This window comes from Cavia porcellus, unplaced genomic scaffold, assembly GCF_034190915.1.
Source record: "Cavia porcellus strain 051 isolate PalLab524CR breed Dunkin Hartley unplaced genomic scaffold, mCavPor4.1 scaffold_25, whole genome shotgun sequence".
NCBI classification, from domain to species: Eukaryota; Metazoa; Chordata; class Mammalia; order Rodentia; family Caviidae; genus Cavia; species Cavia porcellus.
Window position 1 is genome coordinate 51,325,195 of NW_026947508.1, and position 17,748 is coordinate 51,342,942.

The window sequence follows — 17,748 nt, forward strand, 5'->3', positions numbered from 1 at the left end:
CCTCCTGCTTCCATCACCCACCCCCATGCCATCAAATTATGATCTTATCAATGGATTGGCGTACTTGATGGTAGTTGGAGTCCTCATGATGTCATCACTTTCAAAAGCCCAACCCCTCAGCATGTGAGACTTTGGAGAGACATTTTTTTGTGTAAACAGTAACAACAGGTACAATTCCCATCTCACAAATTATTGAAAAGACAAGTTCATGCATTTATAGTGGTCAGAACAGAGTTTGGTATAGATTTAACTTTCCAAAAGACAGAATGACATTTTCTATTTCTCTGTATTCTTAGTACAACTGAGCACCATGCTAGAAAATATATTCCCCCTCTTTGTTGTACCCTAGGCCCTAACATGTGTGGGAAGTCTGTTGGACTCTCCTCATTGTACTTTGGGTTGGAAATAAACATGCATACATGGATGAATAAATTTGAGAAGGGTCTGGATTTGTCTTTGGAGCTCTTCCTGGGCTTATTTATTTATCACTGTATTCCCAACACTAAGAACAGTGCCTACTTCATAAGAAGGGCTCAATAAATATTTATTGTTGAGTGAATGAAGCAACACAGGAAGAAAAGAACAAAGGAACAAATCATGGATTGAATGGGCAAAATGACCTCTCAAAAGGGTCTCTTCAGCCTTAATATTCAGTCTCATATACTCAGTATGGGATGGATTCATGATAAATGCTTCTATTCAGTGCCCAGAGAGTGGAGGAAGTAATTCATTACCTATTTTCTGTAAGTGCAAATTCAAACCAACTGGTTCACAATCACCTGTGGTTTTATTTTTATAAAAGAAAGAACCAATACATTTCCAGCTGTGTAACCACAAGCTTTATTTGTTTTGCCATGGAACAGAAAAGGAATCCAAATAAATATGTGTAGTGTATCTCAAACACATTTTTTTCTTTTCGACTCAGAGAACTTTAGGAAAATATTTTTGTTTATATTTTAGAGAATTGTTACCCTTCCCCCAAACACTGAGTCTCCAGTTAGTAAAGAGCCACAAGCACTCTTAGAGGGACTCTTATAGATGCTTCCCTGGACTGAAATTAGTCCTATGAATATAAGCATTGGCTAAGTACCCTGAGGGGTTTAATATAAAATAGACTTGTTTGTTATAGAATACCAACATGATAGAAACATATTAATACCTCTGTGGGGCACAGTGAAAAACTTTTGCAGAAAGTCAGCTGTAAAAATAATTTCATTTAGATGACAAATAACAGGTAGTTGGGGAATGAGCCACTGTGTATTGTTGTCAAGGGAAGCTTATATTCTACTGATACTTACAATGTGTTTCTCACTTTGTAAAAATATGCTTTCTTGTATTACATTATATCCTTTGGTTTTATGTGATTATATTTTCACCACTGACTCATACAAAGCTTCAACATGTAATTAATTCTGGAACACTTTGCTTTGAGATGATCATGTATCAATAACATTCTAAATACTATATAGGTGAACAGAAGATGAGCCTTAGCCTTTGATGTTTCTAAAATTTTGGGTATAGGCCACGTGTGGTAGTGCGTGCCTGTAATCCCAGCACTGAGGAAATTACTATTGTCTGATACTGTTATTCTTTTTATTACCATATGCTTCTATGAGATGTAACTATACAGGGTTAGAGCTGGACAACATGGTTTCTTTCCCTTATTTTGTTTTCTGTGGACATTGGTGCATAGAAAAATCTCTCTAATGCATTCAATAAGCCTTACATTTTATCTTATTAGGGCAAACCCACTTTTTTCTCATGACATTTTCTGCATTGAATAAAAAATAATGGCAAATGATGTTATTGAAGCAATGACTCACTGTACTTTAAGCTTTAAAGTATGAGACACTATACACATCACACCGACACATACCCATAGACACACTGGAAGGCTCTTCCCAGACTCACACATGCACTGGTGTGAGACATGACAGCACAACCATGGTAAGGACATTATAAGTAGAGCATACTCCACAATCTACACGTAATGTGAAGTTCTCATTGTTTTGAAAATTGATTCAAATATGCTGCCTTTTGTTTGTAGTATTAGGGCTTTTCATACAAGTGTTCTTACAAAGTTATCTTTGATATTAGTCAATTTTTGCTGCAGTAACAAACAACTTCAACCTTTTATTGGTTTATATCAAAAATAAATATGCCAACTGCCCTCCCCTGATCTTACACATTGCATGCATTTACTATGTTTAAAGGTCACACAGCACCCTATGAACATTATTTTGTGTCAATTCAAAGCAAAAACATTCACATACCATTATATTTTTTAGAAGGTTTCTTTCCTGCTCACAGTCCTGGGAGTTCATTGCAGCCTTGCCAAGCTATGGGTGATTTTTCAGCTTGGAACTACGTGAGGAAAGCTCTTCCTTCAGCAGAAGTCACAAGGTCAAGAAGCCAAAGCAAATCATATTCAGAACCCTGGAAGGGTTCGGGGTGTGTTTACTTTCCACCAACTGAAGAAAATTACATGCTCGGACTTCCGGGAGAACATGGCGGACAGATAACAGCAACTACCGGAGGCTCTCTGAAAGACTCGGCTCAGAAGCCAGGAATGGTGCGGACTAAGGAGACATAAGCAGGTGGAGATATGCTCTGCTGACTCAGGAACGAACTGGGCTGAGAGAAACCAACTTGGAATGCAGTCCTGGTGCTAAAACAGGAACAGAAAAGCCTCGGTGTGGAGCTGGACCCCGCGCCACTGTAAGCCGCGATTTGGGTTTCCCGCCGCGCGGCGGCTGGCTGCCTTTACAGTGGCTCAGCAAGGAGAGAGACACGCAGAAGCTCTGAGAACAGCAATCTGCGAACGGCAGGGAGGCGTGCACTGACTTGTGGTGAGGTGAGTGAGAGAAACTGACACTCTACCACAGTTTGACTCCAGAGGAGGACTTTCTGGGCCCGAGCAGTCCTGCGGGAGCAGGGCACAGTGGCGACTCCAGCCACACATCCCCCTCTTGGGCGGGATTGGTGAAAAGTGCCTGGCCTGCGTGACGCTGCCGGCGGACCTGGTAGGCTGTCCCAACCCAGATCCCAGAGCCTGACGGTGGCCCAGAGGGGCGACTCCCACGTAGGCTGCCTGGTCCGTAACTCCCTGGTGCGCAGCGGTGAGCGGGAACACCTAACTGGCGCAATTCGATCAGGCTGTGGCTGACTGGGAGAGAAGCTGGGCCTCTTATATAAGCTTGCATATATAAGGAACAGAGAAGAAGAGGCAGCATGGGAAGAGGCAGCAACAAGAAAGGCTCCTCGGCCCCCAATTCTGAGAAACAGGCAATAGCAGACACTGCACCAATATACATAAGGCACCATATAGAGAGCCTCATAGACCAATTCAGGAATGAAGTTATCAATGACCTGAAGCTAGAAGTATGCAGAATAGTTAGAGAAATGCTAAGTACCACCCAAGAAAAAACAGGCGGTGGAATGGAAGAACAGAAAAAAAGGGGAGAATTGTTTGATGGAGAAAACAGAGAAACCATAGAATATGTGAAGCAGGTTCAAAGGGACTACCAAGATACCAAGAAGTCTATAGAAGACTGGCATAACAGCTTGAAAGAAACTAAGGACAGACTATCTGAACTGGAGGGCAGACTTGTAATATGGGAGAATGAAATGAAAAACTTCTTAAAAATAACAAAGAAACAAACAGCAATAATACAAAGACAAGAAGATGATAAGAGGATCCATAACTTAAGGATTAAGAACATAAAAGAAGAAGTAGGAACACAAACAAGTGAACTACAAAAGCTACTCACAGAAATAATCCAGGAGAATTTTCCTAATTTAGCAAAAGGTAAAGATACTCAGATGTATGAGGCATACAGGACCCCAGCTACCTACAACCCAAACAGACCAACACCCAGGCATATAATAATAAAAATTCCAGAAATTCAATACAAGAACAGAATATTAAAAGCTGTCAGAGACAAGAAACAGACCACTTACAAGGGAACACCCATCAGAATTACAGCAGATTTCTCTTCACAAACCATCAAATCACGAAGAGCGTGGGGGGAAATAATTCAAGCTTTGAAAGATAATAATCTCCAGCCAAGATTGAGATATCCTGCACAACTGTCCCTGGAAATTGATGGAAAAACAAGGTGCTTCCAGGATAAAGAGGAACTGGGGGAATTTGCAGCCACCAATTCAACTCTACAGAGAGTATTGCAGGATATTCTAAAAAAAGAAAAATACAAAGAATCCAGAAATAATGGCAGAGAGGCCACAACGAATGGAGCAGAGAACAAAATGAAGAAGACAAACTGACAGCTACTGACAGAAAAAGAGCTCAACAGAAATGAGGCAGAGAAGATTGGATGATAGGAATAGCTATTTTGGAGAAAATGACATCTTAATAGGTAATACTGATTTAGTATCATCTTGTTTTGAAGTCTCATCTAGCTTTTGTCCTTCTGTCTCCAATGGTCTAAATAGGTTGTATCTTACTGGATTTTATTATGTACGATAGTATAAGCAAAAACCTTGTAAAGACAAGGAGATTATACAGAAACCATTATTCATTTTCTGTTAGTCAATTCTAAATACTCTGTAATGCTGTCATTCTCTTGAATGGTTTTACATCATTTTGATATACTTAATGCTACAGTATACGAAGTTGTACTCAAGGATTTCAAAGAAAGACAATATAGTAACTACTTTTAGGTTAGAATTATCTGGTGGTGAAACACTATTCTGCTTAAATGGTTATGTTTTGATCTGCGCTGTTTCGTTGTTATGCCCTCTTTTATCTCAATCTCTACTCCATTATTTACTTTTTTATCTTTATCCTTTTAATTAAAGGAAAAAAATAGCAGGATATATTATAGTAACCCACTTTGACTTTTCATTACTTTGATTTAAAGCCCTGTATTACTCTCACCATCTGGTTTTTAACTGATGTTCCCCTATTCTGTTTTGCTGGATAGTATCAGGTTCGAAAGTTTAGGCATCAGCTGTGAAGATAATGAGATTCATTATGACGCCCATTCTTGTTGACTTTTATCTACTTTTGAAGACCTACAATGTCTCCAATGTTTTGGTTTTGTTGGTTTTATTCTTTACTGTTTTGTTCAATTGTATTATAACTAACGATATAGGCAATTCTATTAGAGATAGCGGGAGGCATTATAGTAACCATTGTTGATCACCTTGTATTATGTTTTTACATTATCTATTATGTCCACCCTTTTGACTTGACCGATTCTGTTCTGTTATGTCGCATTTGGGTTTACTCTCTTCCAAAAAAGTAATAAGAACCGTGGGAGCAATGAAACCCAAAATGTGTAATAGTCATGGTACAAAAGAGAGGAAAAGAAAGTGCTCCAAACTATATAACTGCATGTATATTTAAGTGCATAAGATAGAAAATGATATCACAGAGTTTTATTGGATCAATGAACAGAACTGTTTGCAGTATCGTTGATGGAATGTCCACTTTACAAGCTTTAATTTTGTGACTTGAACAATTATTTCTAAGATGACAATATGTAATCCATTAACTAGTGATTTCCTACTGTTCATTTTTTTTCTGTAAATCTGTATAACTTGTACCCTTTCCCTGCTTTTTTTTTCTTTTCTCCTTAAATAAAATTTAAAAAAAAAAAAAAAAAAAAAAAAGAAAATTACATGCTCAAGCCATTGTCAAGGTGGTGAAGAATTCCTAGGGGTGGGGAAGAGGATATGACAGTAAGTATGAGCTGAATAGAACTCACATACAATCCATAATGACTACACATTAAAAAGCTAATACAGGTCACTGAATTACAAAAATAATTAAATACTATAATATCAGTGCAAAATTAAGTACAATTTTAATTTCTTTTTACAACTACGTACAAAGAATGTGATTATTTTGGAACCTGAATGGAAGTTTAGGAAAATCTATCTAACACATAAATTACATCTAAGAAAGTATAGAATGAAAGCATATTCATTTCTCTCAGAGACTTCCTTCATTACTTACAGTAGCCTTTATTGTTTTGTTAGTATGCTTTTAATTATTTGTACCTGAAAATAAAGCATTATCTTTTAACATTGTATACCTGAGGCTTAGTAAAATTCCTGGCCCAGAGTGGGCACTCCATGACTATTTGTTAAATGATTAAGTTAATGCATATGTAAATGATTCAGTGCTGTAATTATTTTTTTTTCATTTTTAAAAAAAATTTATTTAAGGAGAAAAAAAAGCAGAGAAAGGGTACAAGTTATACAGATTTACAGAAAAAAATAAACAGTAGGAAATCACTAGTTAATGGATTACATTTTGTCATCTTAGAAATAATTGTTCAAGTTACAAAATTAAAGCTTATAAATTGGACATTCCAACAGTGAGACTGCAAACAGTTCTGTTCAATGATCCAATAAAACTCAGTAATATCATTATCTATCTTATACACTTAAATATACATGCAGTTATATCATTTAGAGCACTTTCTTTTCCTCTCTTTTGTACGATGACAATTACACATTTTGGGTTTTGTTGCTCCCACAGTTCTTATTACTTTTTTGGAAGATAGTAGAACCAAAAGTGACATAACAGAACAGTCAGTCAAATCAAAAGGGTGGACATACTAGATAATGTAAAAGCATAACACTAGGTGATCAACAATTGTTACCATAATGCCTCCCGATATCTCTAATAGAATTGCCTATATCATTAGTTATGATAAAATTTGAACAAAACAGTAAAAAACAAAACCAACAAAACCAAAACATTGGAGACATTATAGGTCTTCAAAAGTAGATAATAGTCAACCAGAATGGGCGTCATAATGAATCCCACTATCTTCACAGCTGTTGCCTAAACTTTTGAACCTGATACTATCAAGCAAAACAGAATAGAGGAACATCAGTCAAAACAAGATGGTGAGAGCAATACAGGGCTTTAAATCAAGATAATGGAAAGTCAAAGTGGGTCACTATAATATATCCTGCTATTTTTAAATTTATTTTTCCCTTAACTAAAAGGATAAAAAAAGTAAATAATAAAATAGAGATTGAGATAAAAGAGGGTATAACAGCAAATCAGCACAGATCAAAACATAACCATTTAAGCAAAATAGTGTTTCACCACAAGATTATCCCGACATAAAAGTAGTTACCATATTGTCTCTTTCCTTGAAATCTTTGAGTATAACTTCGTATACTGTAGCATCAAATATATCAAAACAATGTAAAACCATTTAAGAGAATGACAGTATTACAGGGTATTTAGAATCAACTAACAGAAAATGAACAATGGTTTCTGTATAATCTCCTTGTCTATAAAAGGTTTTGCTTGTACTATCATATATAATAAAATCCAATAAGATACCACCTGTTTAGACCAATGGAGACAGAAGAACAAAAGCTTGATGAGACTTCAAAACAAGATGATACTAAATCAGTATTACCTCTTAAGACGTCATTTTCTCCAATATAGCTGTTCCTATCATCCAGTCTTCTCTGCCTCATTTCTGTTGAGCTCTTTTTCTGTCATTAGTTGTCAGTTTGTCTTCTTCATTTTGTTTTCTGCTCCATTCATTGTGGCCTCTCTGCCACTACTTCTGGATTTTTCGTATTTTTCTTTTTTAGAATATCTTGCAGTATTCTCTGTAGAGTTGAATTGGTGGTTGCATATTCCCCTAGTTCCTCTTTATCCTGGAAGCACCTTGTTTTTCCATCAATTTCCAGGGACAGTTGTGCAGGATATATCAATCTTGGCTGGAGATTATTATCTTTCAAAGCTTGAATTATTTCCCCTCACGCTCTTCGTGATTTGATGGTTTGTGCCGAGAAGTCTGCTGTAATTCTGATGGGTGTTCCCTTGTAAGTGATCTGTTTCTTGTCTCTGACGGCTTTTAGTATTCTGTTCTTGTATTGGATTTCTGGAATTTTAATTATTATATGCCTGGGTGTTGCTCTGTTTGGGTTGTAGGTGGCTGGGGTCCTGTATGCTTCATACAACTGAGTATCTTTACCTTTTGCTAAATTAGGAAAATTCTCCTGGATTATTTCTGTGAGTAGCTTTTGTAGTTCATTTGTTTGTGTCCCTACTTCTTCTTTTATGTTCTTGATTCTTAAGTTATAGATCCTCTTATCATCTTCTAGACTTTGTATTATTGCTGTTTGTTTGTTATTCTTAAGAAGTTTTTCATTTCATCCTCCCATATTACAAATCTGCCCTCCAGTTCAGATAATCTGTCTTTAGTTTCTTTCAAGCTGTTATGCCAGTTTTCAATAGACTTTTTAGTTTCCTGGTAGTCTCTTTGAACCTGCTTCACATATTCTATGCTTTCTCTATTTTCTCCATTAAACAATTCTCCCCTCTTTTTCTGTTCTTCCATCCCACCATTTGTTTTTTCTTGGGTGGTGCTTAATATTTCTCTAACTATTCTGCTTATGTCTAGCTTCAGGTCATTAATAACTTCATTCCTGAACTTGTCTATGAGGCTCTCAAGATAGTGCTTTATGTCTATTGGTGCTGTGTCTGCTGTTGTCTCTTTCTCAGGATTGGGGGCCGAGGACGCTTTCTTGTTGCTGCCTCTTCCCATATTCTTTGTTCCTTATATATGCAAGCGTATATAGGAGGCCCAGTTTCCTTCCCTGTCAGCCACAGTCTGATTGAATTGAGCCGGCTAGGTGTTCCCATCCACCGCAGCGCACCAGGAAGTTGCAGACCGGGCAGCCTATGCGGGGCCCGCCACTCCAGGTCAATCTACCTTCAGGAGCTGGGACCTGGGCTGTGCTAGCCTACTGGATCTCAGCCAGCAGCGTCACCTGGGCTAGACACTGCTCACCAATCCCACTTGAGAAGGGGATACATGACTGAAGTCACTGTAGCGCCCTGTTCCCGCAAGTCTGCCCGGTCCCAGAATGTCATCTGTTGGAATCTCCTGGACCGTGGCAGAGTCCCAGTTTTCCCTCACTCACCAGAGGTGGATGCACGGCTCCCCACCCATCCCGCTCTCAACTCTGGTCACCGATTCCCGTTCTCAGAGCTTCTGCACGTCTCTCTCCCTGCCGAGCCGATGCAGAGGCAGCAGCGGCGGGAAACCCAAATCGCGGCTTCCAATGGCGCGGGCTCCAGCTTCCACGCTGAGGCTTTATCTGTTCCTGTTATAGCACCAGGGTTGCATTCCCAGTTCGTTTCTCTCAGCCCAGTTCGTTCTTGGGTCACTGGGGCATATCTCCTCCTGCTTATGATTCCTTACTCAGCACCATTCCTGAATTCTAAGCTGGGTGTTTCAGAGAGCCTCCATAGCTGCTGCTATCTGTCCACCATGTTCTCCCGGAAGTCCTCCAGTTTACCCAGTGCTGTAATTATTTATATTCTATGACACAGAAGAAGCTAACTTATTTACTTTTCTCCTTGGTGTTTGCTTCCTTTTCTATTTTTTTTTTAAAGACAGGGTCTTACTCTAATTCAGGCTGGCCTTGAATTTACTACGTAGCCCAGGCTGGCTTTGAACTCACAGTGATCCATCTGCCTCTGCCTCCATGCATCATCACGTCTGGCCTCATCTGTCTTTCTGAGAGTTTTCACTTTTGCTTACCTTAGTGAAGTTATTTAATTTTAAATAAAGTCAAGCACTCTTGTTTGATATACAGAATTTTCCTGCAGACAAGCTTTGCATTTGCATATATGTATAAGATAGAGAGAGAGAGAGAAAGAGAGAGAGAGAGAGAGAACATGTGAAAAGATATGAGATGAGACATGAAAAGAAGGAAAGACAACTCTGTACAATTAGAAAGCGTAACTGGGGTATTCACTACTCTTCTGGTGAAAATCACTTCTTAAGTAAGATTCTTCCTGCATTTCTTTTGTGATTTGCTTACAAGGAAAAACTTCAGAGATGACATTCTGTATTTACGAGCCGCCGGGAGAACAGTTACTTGAGTAACACTGTTAAAAACATTTCAAATAGGTTGTATAATGTAGTTCCTTCATAAGAAATAGCAAAGGACAATTTAAAGAAATGAGAAAGCTAAGGAAAATCCAGTGAGCGAGAGAGAGAACAGGAAGAGTAGGCTGTCAGCTGGTTTCTATTACCATTAAACACGGTTAATAAATAGTTCAACGTCTACAAAATTACTGCTGAACTAACTTGGCTCCCTTGTGTATTTTTCATGATTTAAGCTTCACACCAAATAAGTATTTTACAATGAAGTTTATTCAAAACTGCATTTTAGCAAGTCATCCAAAAATAACATAGAGATATCATCTTTGCAATGCCCCTGGCTCTCTTAAACCACAACCTTGCAATTCTGTACATGGTTCTAGATAGATTAAGTAGAAAATATTATCTTAATGTAGCCACACAAAAGAAAACAGAATTTACTCCTTCCTTTTACATGTGTACATAATGTCACTACAGGGGATGTAATTGTTCATGATAAAACTTTTGGGGATGCAAATGGATACGATTTCTTAGTTAAGTGTTTGTTCAAGTGGCCTTAGCTCTTTTTCTCTTTTAGGTAAAATGGCATAACAACGTAGATCCTATGTGAATTATCCAAGAACTACACAGCAAAGCCAGCTTGTCTTATAAAAAACTAGATTTGGGATGAATATTTGAAAGATTTTAAGATGTTAGACATATTTTGGCAGAAACAATAAAGTGATTACAAATATTTGAATCCTCAAAATATTTTGCTTAAATCTAAAATTTATTTACAATACCATAAGATATTTTTGTCTGTAAAGTGACTCTGTTTATAGAATTTCATCTGATACAAACTCAGCCAATACTCATGACAAAAAGCTATAAAATTGAGCTCCCAATAGCAGTGTGAGAACACACAATTCTTATAGGGATTTATTTTTAATTTATATTTGACAAATGGTCCTAACAGATGGAAAGAGTAAGAGATTTTTCATAAGACATTTGGCTTGTTCCCATGAAAATGCCCCATTTATTGAAAAGGAAATAAGGTGTAGAATGTGCTTTTAACCAAACTAAGAATTCATTTCTCCAGTCCGTAAAAACTATTCCTTCCCTCCACTTCCAGTCTAAAAAGGTCCTCATCTGATTCCTCAGTAGATTTTATTCTTTAATGCAAGCCCAAGAAGAAATGCTCATGTCATCCTCTTTCATTAAAGACAAGCAAGGAGCAATCTCTTTTCAATGTTGTACAACGCTAGGCAGTGACCAGTTTGGCGGTTATGTTGGTATGAAAAGAAACTTGCCACGTGGCATGCTTCAGGTTTATCTGACACTATACCAGTGTTTTCAGGAAAGACTAAAGTTTGCAAGGATGAGGTTAACTTTTGTTCAATGAATTTTACCTGAGTGGTGCTGAGCAAGACATCGTTGAATTCCTCAGACTTTGGGCAGAGCAAAAAAGGAAATTGGGTAAGTGCAGCATCACAAATTGCAGACCAGATTTAACTAGAAAACTGACAGGCAAAGTAAGGAGTGAGTAGTAAGTGGTACCCACTCTACGCAGCGATGGCAGATAGCTTTTCCAGCGGTCATTCAGAGGTGAAGCTGAGTCTGCATTCCAAGAACACTGCCCAGTGCTGGGACTGAGAAAGACATCCGCTAATCCAGAGTGTGGTACACACCTGAGAGGCTGAGGCAGCAGGGTTACAAACTGAAGTCCAACGTGGGCAATTTAGCAAGTCAGTGAGAGCCTGCTACGAAAGTTGAAAATTTAAAAAGAAGACCCTTTAGTAAAGACAGATAATGACTTTCTTTCAAAAAGAAAGAAAGAGAGAGAAAGAGAAAGTAAGAAAGAAAGAAAGAAAGGAAAAAGTAAGAAATTTTGCTTGTCTCCGGGTTACTTTTATTGAGCAATTGTCATAGGATTCAGCTTTTGCCTAATGGGCATTATAAAGTTACCTTTAGATTTTATAATAGAAAAGTAAAGAAATGATCAGAAATGGTCTATAAACACACAGTTTTTATAAGTCTGTATATCCAAGGGAATTCCTGTCATATTCCATGAAAATACATAGCAAAAGGTGTCATTTTAATCTATAAGCAAAAAGTAATTTGTGTTTAAATTACTGCACAGATGAGTCTTCAGAAGGTAAAAGCCTTGAGGGCAGAGCTACATGAGATAATCCCTTTGTATTGCACTTTAGTCATTAAAAAATCTTGAGACTTGAATTATACCCTGAAAAATCTAGCATTTAACTTGCTAAAAATTATTCCCCTAATCTTGAAATTTTATTAAAAGGTAGCTAAGCATGGTAGCGCACACCTGTCATCCCAGCTCTCTGGGAGGCTGAGGCGGGAAAAGGACAAGGTTAAACCCAGTTCCAACATTTCAGTGATTTAGCAAGACCTTGGCTGAAAACAGAAACAAAAATAAAAGTAAAATTAAAGGCTCAAGGATGTTACTTATTGGGAAGGCCCTGGGTTCAGCCAAACAAGCAAAGTAGATTTAAATTATATAAAAGTGAGTGAGAAATTAGATGTGGTGGGGCATGCCTGCAATCCCAGCACTTGGAAGGCTGAGGCACAAGGATTGCTGTTCATGCCTGGGTTATATAAGTGAACTGAAGAGCAGCCTGCACTGCATACTGAGACGCTGTCAAAAAAAAAAGAAAAAGTGAATTAGAAAGTGGAGCATTGTGGCAAACACACATAATCACAGCACTCAGGAGGCTGAGGCAAGAGAGTTGTCATGAGCTCAAAATCAACTAAACTACATAGCAAAACCCTGCCTCAAACAAAGAAACAACAACAACCATAAAAAAGTGAGCTAGAATCCGTACAAACAAAAAAATTTTAAAAATTCCTCCAAAATATATTTTTTCCCATTTAAGAAAGATTTATACTTAGGGACAATTTTTTTGTATTCTTCAACAGGAAATTTTACAGCCCCATTTTTAAAACTGTAGTTACAGATAACTTCAACATCCATTTTTTTTTTTTTTTTTTTGCTGGAAAACTTCATGATGTGATGTTTTCCATTATACATTTTCCAAAATCTATGAGAGATGATCAAAACACATGTTGACTGTCTAAATAAAAAATTTACTACACTAAAAGATACATTAATATCTTTATGAGATATAATGAAAAATATAGTGAGTACTGCTAGCAAGTGCCATCCAATAGAAAAGCAAGCTCAAAAACATTAGGGTGTCCTCACCCACTTTATCCAGTAGATCTTGTACTATGTGACTTCATGCTCTTCACTCAAATCAAAACAATCGTGACAAGTAAAAGTCTTAAATCAATTCAAGAATGGAGACAGCCACAAAAATGTAACTAAAGAGGTTCGCTATATATTTGTTTTTATTTTTTGAGACAGGCACTCACTATGTAGCCCAAGCTGGCCTTGACTGTTGTCTCCAGCTGGGTCAAAAGAGTGACATTCTAAGACAGCCACTATTTATTGGATGTGTACAGTGATAGGCAGGGCTACCAGAAGATTCAAAATTGGCGGAAGACTCAGAGGCCTGTGTCTCAATGGCAAGTAAAATCTTGGGATGCTTCTTGGGCAGAGATGATCTTATGCTAAGAAAGATCTTGCCCTGGAGTGTTTTTTAAAATTTAGTGGTTTTAATTTAGTCTTAATGGATGGGAGAGGATGGGCCATCCCTAAAGAGACAATGGAAAATCTAAAATAGATGAAACTGATAATCCCAAGCCTCCAAAATTAGTCATTGTGAATCTGTGGTCCCCAACAGTGACCCAGAAGAAATATAGCTATAATTCAGCATGCCAGAGTAAAAAGTAAATTCCATTAGGGAGTAGCTAGGAAATTCCTCCTGAAGGTGGGCAAAGAATTGGCATGATTACATGATACATGACTTTAAAAGATGAAGTCATTCTGTAATTTTTAAATAATACATTTAAAAAACATGTATTACGTTCCCAGGCATTAAGGATATGATGATAAACAGGGTAAAAGCCATACCCTTGAATATTTCAGGCAGGGTATAAACACACCAAAAGTGGGGGACAAAAAGAACACCACAGGGCACCATACACACAGTGCTAGAACATAAGTGGTACACAATGCTATAGGGGAAAAAGGAAGATTTTGGCACTCGCCGGGTCCAGGTAGCTAAAGTAAGGTGAGGCTATGGTGCCTGAACTGAGATTTTATTCATTTGGTCTTCTTCTGATTCGTCTGGGTTCAGAGCTCTGGGCCTCCAGGGACTGATAGTGGAAAGGTAGAACAGACAGGTAGCAGGAAGCACAGTGGTGGATTTCATGAAACACTGGACAGTGTTACTGAAGACAGGAACTCCACATACCAGGGAGACTGAGGAAAGTCGTCATGAAGAGGTGGCTTTTGAAAGATGTAGAGGCATTTGCTAGGTGGATTTTGACTGGGAGTACTTTAGATGAAGTGAATTCAAGACGACAACATCAGGAATAAAGGTATGGGCCTGATGGATACACAGAACTAAAGAAGCTCTGTATGACCAGAGCTTTGGGAAAGAAAAGGGAGACAAAAAAATCAGGGTGGAAAGGAAAAGATTGTAATAGGCCTATACCCCAGGCTCACAGTCTGAATTTACTCTGTAGACTAAGTAACATTTTAGCTGGATTCCACTGTTTTTGAGCTCCAAGGACATATAGAAAGGATGGAGCACTCCAAAAGGACAGGTTTTAGGTACATGAATACCAGACCATAAAGTTTTAAACATTAATATTTAGGTAATGTGAAGTCTTTGAACACTTTTGAAGGAAGCAGTGACAGTCATATTGCTCAATTTTTCTCTTAACTCATAACTAATAAACCCCATTATTAATTTTTCTTTTAAATATCTCTCAAGTCCATCTTTTCCCCTCCTTTCTTCCTGGGGCTGCTGGTAGATAAGTACAAGAGCCTCTAACTTCTTGTTTTATACTCTACAGTTAACTCTGTTATTATTATTATTTTTTTTTGTCCTGAGATAGCATCTCCCTGTGTAGTCCATGTTGGTCTTAAACTTACTGCGGCTTCAAATTTGCAATCTGTCCACCCCCTACGTACTCGGTACATTCTTTTAGATTTCTAAGATGCATCTGAAACTTACCAAGGGTAAAACAGAATTTTGTCTCCTATCCAGTCCCCCAACTTCACCCCAACTTATTTCTCAAAAATCTGTTACCTTTCAGACTATGACACCCTTGTAAAAATCCTCCAGTTACAGGGGCTAAAATCTAAGTCTTTGATTCCTCCTTTTTCCATTCCTCTCACATCTTGCATACAATGACTACGAGTTCCTCTTGGGACCAACATCTAAACGGTTATGTCAAATCTGAATGCCTCTTACTATTTTCACTACTACCACTCTATGGTGAGCAACTACCAGCTCTCATGTGGTCTGCTAAACTAGCCTCCAAAGTTATTTTTTGTTGTTGTTGTTTTTTGTTTGTTTTGTTTATTTGTTTGTAGCCTCATACTTTTTGCCATAGAGCTGTCTAGAAAGACCCTTTAAATTGGTAACTCAGACCATAGCACTATCCTGCTAAGAATTCTCTGAAATGACTTGATTACTCTTTTTAAAAATGCAAATTTTAGGGCTGGGATTGTAGGTCAGTAGCATAATACCTGATTAGCAAGCACAAGGTCTTGAGCTCAATTCCCAGTACCAAAACATAAAATGAAACAAAATGCCAATTTTTAAACATAGCCAAGTATGATCTGACTATTGGCACTCTTAATTCTAAACTTCTCTATTCTCTGTACACACCTCTCTGGACATACTGGCTCCTTTGCTATTCCTGTGACATGCCATTTGTACTGTCTCAGGGTCTTTGCATTTGTTTTTCTTTCTGTCTGAAATATTTTTATCCCAAATTTATTTATGTATTTATTTTTGGTGCCAGGGATGAAACTCATAACCTCATGTTTGCCAAGCAGGCACTTATACTGCTGAGGTAAACTCCTGGTCCAAATATTTCAATGACTCCTTCCTTCATGTAATTCTTCTTCCACATGATTCACAAACGATACATTTTCAGACTTTCTCTGATAATCTATATCAAATACCTATCCGATCATCCCTCCCTCCACTTCTCATGTCTGTACTCATTGATTCTGCCGTATTTTTCCTTATAGCATTCATCATTTACATGACATTATGGTATAATCTTATCTACCTGTTTATAGTCTTGCTCTTACCTACAATGTGACATTTTTTTTCTTCTACCTAACTCCTGTCAGGCTCCTCCAAGTCAACCAGGTCAGTTTTTGGACATATCCTCAAGGGCCCAGTTTTAGCAAGAATTCTGTTCAGTTCAGATATAATTCCCTGTCCTCGATATCTAACTAAATTCTTTAATCACCCACGTCCATCTTCCCGGTAAGTGTCTGGTTACTGTGTTCTGCCTCAGCAAGATTTGTTAAGTCAGTTTAGCAGGCAGTTTCCCTACCCTGTTAGTAATTTTCTATCAACATAACTCGCCTACCTCCTTGCTTGCAAATTTCTACTTTTCTTTGCTATATTTGGAGCTGAGTCCTCTCTCACTCTCTCTGTTTCTTTCTCTCTCTCTGGAAAACTCCTTTACAGTGGTCCCCATATCTGTTACAACAGTTTTGAATAAAGTCTGTCTGACTGTATTTAGTAAGTGTCATGAATAATTTCTTTTTAACAAATGCTAACATTATGAATGGTGAACAAGACATACTGCAACCTGTGTAGTTCTATACTATACCATCAGTGCTTAGAGTAATATCATACCCTTTGTGGTCATGCAGTGAATGTATCTTTGTTCAGTGAGTGAATGTATTTAGAATAAAAGAACAATATACTCAGAGAAGCTGGGAACCTTTAGCTGGTGAAATAACTGTTTTCACAGCACTTTAAAAGCACAGTATTTAAAAAACTGAATATGAAATTTACCAATAAATACTTTAAACATTATTAACACAATGTAATTTCATAGAAATATAATTTCAGAGTTAAGAGTCCTCAGAGGGTACCTTGTCAAAGGTCACATTCCAATCAAGTAACAGAACTGAATTTTCGGGCTCATTTTAAAGTCTTTATTTTTGGAGGGAGAATTATTTTGATATTTCTAGAGCATTTGGAACTTTTGAAATTACCTAGTTTATCTTCTTTGCATCAATTAATCATGTCAAAGTTTTGCAGTTAATGTTAACAGGATTAAGCCAGCTGCCAAAGCATTAACACTCACTTGAGGTCATTAGAAGTATGTTATGAAAGAATTCAAATAATACATACACTGTCAATTTTATTAAGCATGCTTAGGGTTGTTTTAATTATAAAGGACAGCCAGAGCAGAAATAATCAGTTCAAGGTGATATTGTTATCTCTTTATTCAAACTTTACTAGCGTAAGAGTATTTAGCAGAGATAGTTATGAAATTCATGCCAGGGGGTAAATAATTGATTTAACTGATCTAAAAGTGTTTGAGCTTCCTTTTCAGATAAGCTGTCAACACACACATGAAAGTAAGATTCTAAAAAAGCTGTCAGTTCTACAGTGTTTGTACAGCAAACAATCTTTGTTATTGAAATTAATCTCTCTTCATGAAGTCTGATTCAAATGTCCTATTTTTTTCTCTGCTACACTAAAAATTTTAATATTGACTCATATTGAAGCAATTTAGAAATGTATTCAGCCACAAAATGAAAATGGATTAAGTATGACATTTGTTACTAGGGTACCTACTAATAGTAAAATATAGAAGTTATATATTACATTTCCTTCAAGGGACTTTAAGGATTGTCACATGTACTACTAATCTGTTTAAAGGGGGTTGGTCAGACAATATTCTTCTCTCAATCTTAAAAACCAAAGGTAAGAAATGTCAAGAGGTTCAAAGCTAGCTG